The following is a 4216-nucleotide window of genomic DNA, read 5'->3' as shown; positions in this document are numbered from 1 at the left end:
GGCGAGACAGCCGAGGTATGGCGGAACCTGTTCGCCCGCAAGACTGACCGAGGAGGCTCTGCGCACGGACATCCTCTGCAACCTGCCCAGCTACAAAGGCCAAGGTGAGGGAGCTCGGGGCCCACGCCGCCGCCCCCGGCCCGCGCTCAGTGCCTCCCAGCGCAGCTTGAGTCGGGCGCCTCGCTTCCCCATCCCTCCCGCCTTCCCGGGGGCCAGTCAGTGCCTTCCCTCACCTTCCCCCTCCATAAACATCTCTTCGGATTCAAGTTCGGCTCCTTACCCACTCCACTTCCGTGATACTTTTTAAAGGACCAGATGGTACCGTTTCCATCACTCATTCTACTTTTCATAGTCTTTCCCTTTAAAGACAGACCACCCTATTGTTGTACCTTCAATACGCTCATCTTTTTTTTTTTTTTTTCTCTTCCCGTGCCCTCCAAATAGGCTTTATTAGATCTTCCTGCTTTGGCACTTCGGTTTTCACGCTCACATGCACCTAACCTTTCCCGAAATCTGATTTATAATCATTTTTTTCTTTATTTTCCCCCGGGTTCTCTAATTCTTTCTGCTATGTTTCAGGCTCATAAGTGAGTGTGGTCCTGGGCATTCTGCTACCTCTCAGGATATCCATGGGCATCGCTTAACCATTCAAAATACTGCCTTGTCCCACTATTATTGGCTACTTCCTTGCCAACTTCTTCCTAGTTCCACCTTGATGGTGTGTCTCTTTAATTCTATTTGTCATAGAATTCCGGTTTTGTTGCATTCCCCCCCTCCTCCCTTAGCTTATTGTGCCTATTCCTGCCTTCTTCATATGCAAATAAAAATGTCAAGTAACAAGTATGGTTGGGCTGAGAGGACATTGGCGCTCTGAGTTTGAGTAATGGAGAATTTGACCTAGGTAGGGAGGTCAGGGAAGGCCTTCTCTAAAGAAATAATGATAAACTGAGACTTGAAGGATAAGGATATGTAAGCCAAGGAGTGAGAAGAGCCTGCTGGGGGAGAACCTGCTGAGTATGAGGTACACAAATACATCAGTGTGGCTGGAGTATAGAGAGCAAAAGTGAGACAGGTTTGAGATAAGATGGAAGAGGTAGACTGGGGCTAAACTATAGGGAAGTCATTCTGAAGTGTAAGCCAGAGGGGGTTAGGCGTGTGGGGATTGATGATATGATTAGTTTGCATTTTTTTTTTTTAAATATATTTTATTGATTTTTTACAGAGAGGAAGGGAGAGATATAGAGAGTTAGAAACATCGATGAGAGAGAAACATCGATCAGCTGCCTCCTGCACATCTCCTACTGGGGATGTGCCTGCAACCCAGGTACATGCCCTTGACCGGAATCGAACCCGGGACCTTTCAGTCCGCAGGCCAACGCTCTATCCACTGAGCCAAACCGGTTTCGGCAAGTTTGCATTTTTTAAGAGGTTATTTCTAACTTCAGTATGGAGCACGGGTTGGAGGGAACCTTAGAAATATGGGTAGGTCAATTAGGAAGTAGGTAGTGGAGCCGATGAAGAGAAATTTAGGAGAGATTTAGGAAGTAAAATCTACAGGATTTAGCAGTAGATGTGAATTAGGGGTGAGGAAGAGGGAGGTGCTAAGGATGACTCCTAGATATCTGGCTTACATAATATAGGGATCACCTGGGCTAGATTTGCAGGACTAAGAATTAGTTCCGTTTGGGTAGAATAGAATTGACTGTGTTTGAGATATTCAGATAGGCACCGGTTACAGTTTGGAGCTTAGAGGCGAGACTAAATAGAAAAGTTTCATTTGATTGAATTAAAATAGTGGGAAATATGATTGTAAAGGTAAGCTGAAATGATATATATCATGGAGGTCCTTGAAATATAGCCTTGAGTCTATTAGTATATAGTTTGGGCTTTGTTCTACATTTGGAAACCACAGATGTTTGAATGGAGGAGCACCAAAATAAGAGCTGTGCTTTAGGAAAACGTGGCTATAAGATGAATTGGAGAGGACAGGGGTTAGTGCCTATACCAGAGGTACTTCAGACAAGTATATAGAACAAATGTATGAACAAGTGTGTAGAGGAGAGAAGGGGATGGTTGGGAGAGCTATTGCAGAGAACAGATCCACATAGGTGGACAGCTAACTGACTGGCTGAGTGAGATGAAGAAGAAGGAAGAGTCAGACAGGATTTCCAGGGAGTCTGGTAACTGAAAGAAGGATGGGAACAGGCTTGGGATAATATAAAACTGGAAAGTATTTGGAGCTGTTAATCTCTTTAGGATTTGTCTTCTTTTTCAAAGTTCATATTTTCCATGTCACCTAATAGCATCAATTATTCCAGTCATACTTAGCATCTAACTATAATTCTTCAAATTTCAGACTTAGATCCTAAAGTAGGTCTTAAAGCTGTTAGCCATAATGTACAGTCCAGGTTGTGCATGAGACTTGGGACAGGAACTATATATTGCTTTTATTTATTTATTTGTGTATTTTTCCATTTCTGAATTTTTTAGTATCCATCTCTAAAAGATAAGGACACTTAACATAATCACAATATCATTACATCTCCAAAGTATAAAGAAACTAACAGTAATTCCTTAATATAAAAAAAATACAGTGTTCAGATTTCCAATTGTCTCATAAATGTTAAATATTTATTTTTAATTTTCAGTTTATTTAATCAAGATCTATATAATGTTCCAATGGCAAACAGTTGACATGTCTCTTAAGGCTACCTCAGTCTATAAATTCACCCTCCATCTCCCCATCTCTCATTCCTGCAACTTATTTGTTGAAGAAATCAGGTCATGCCCTGGCTAGTATGTTAAGTGGTTAGAGCATCGGCCCTTGGACCTAAGGGTCTCATGTTCGATTCCTGGCCTAGGTCATGTACCTGGGTTGCAGGGTCAGTCCAACCCCTCGGGCTCATGCAGGAGGCAACCAATCGATGTGTCTCTCTCCATGTTTCTCTCTCCCCCACCCCCCACCCCCCCATCCCTTCCTCCTTTCACTCGCTCTAAAAAGAAAAACAAAATCAATGGAAAAATATCCTCGGGTGAGGATGAACGAAAAATAAAAACAAACAATGTTGTCAAGCCCTGGCCGGTGTGGCTCACTTTGTTGAGTGTTGTCCCTTGAACCTAGAGGTCGCCGGTTGGATTCCTGGTCAGGGCACATGCTGGGGTTTCAGGCTTGATCCCCAGTAGAGTGTATGCAGGAGGCAGCCGATAGATGTTTCTTTCTCTGCATCTCCCTTCCTCTCTCTCTAAAATCAATGAAAACATTTAAAAAAAAAATCAGGTAATTTACCCTGTAGTTTCCCTTGGTCTGAATTTTGCGTATTTTATTCCCATGGTGTTGTTTAACATGCTCTTCTGTCCTCTGTATTTCCTAGAGGTTTGATCAGTTTAGGTTAGATTAAGCTTCTTGCAAGGTGTTTTTTACTAGAATCAAGTGGTTGGGGTGTGTTCAGAATTGTGTTGTATGATGCAGACTATGGTGGGTAGGAGAGAGAGAGAGAGATTAGGGAGATTGGGTGATCCCGGTTAAGAATAGTTTCATGAAGGTGGTAAGATTGGGGCTGATCTTAGAGCAGCGGTTCTCAACCCGTGGGTTGCGACCCCTTTGGGGGTCGAACGACCCTTTCACAGGGGTCACTTAAGACCATCGGAAAACACATATATAATTACATATTGTTTTTGTGATTAATCACTATGCTTTAATTACGTTCAATTTGTAACAGTGAAATTGGGGGTCACCACAACATGAGGAACTGTATTAAAGGGTCATGGCATTAGGAAGGTTGAGAACCACTGTCTTAGAGGATATGTGGGAGGAGGAAAGCAGGTATGATATTACAGACAAGGAAAATTAACACAAAATTAGAAAGGAAAATAGGAGGAACCAGATCTGAAGGGCTTTGAAAGCCAGACAGACGAACTTATTGTTGATATGGTCGTCAATGGAACTATCAAAGGTTACTGAACTGGGATGAGATGTAATAAGGATGCTATTTTAGAAGGACAGGTCATTAGAGCATCGACCCATGTACTGAAGAGCCAAAGGATCTATCCCGGTCAAGGGCACGGGCCTTGGTTATGGGCTCAATCCTGGGCCCCAACTGGTTGGGGCGTGTGGGGATGAATGGTAACCAATCACATCAATGTTTCTCTCTCTGTCTCTCCCCCTCCCTTCCAGTCTCTGTAAAAATCAGTGGAAAAGAAAGTAATCCTCAGGTGA

Source organism: Myotis lucifugus, unplaced genomic scaffold, assembly GCF_000147115.1.
Source record: "Myotis lucifugus unplaced genomic scaffold, Myoluc2.0 scaffold_105, whole genome shotgun sequence".
Lineage (NCBI taxonomy): Eukaryota > Metazoa > Chordata > Mammalia > Chiroptera > Vespertilionidae > Myotis > Myotis lucifugus.
This window is presented reverse-complemented; position numbering follows the sequence as displayed.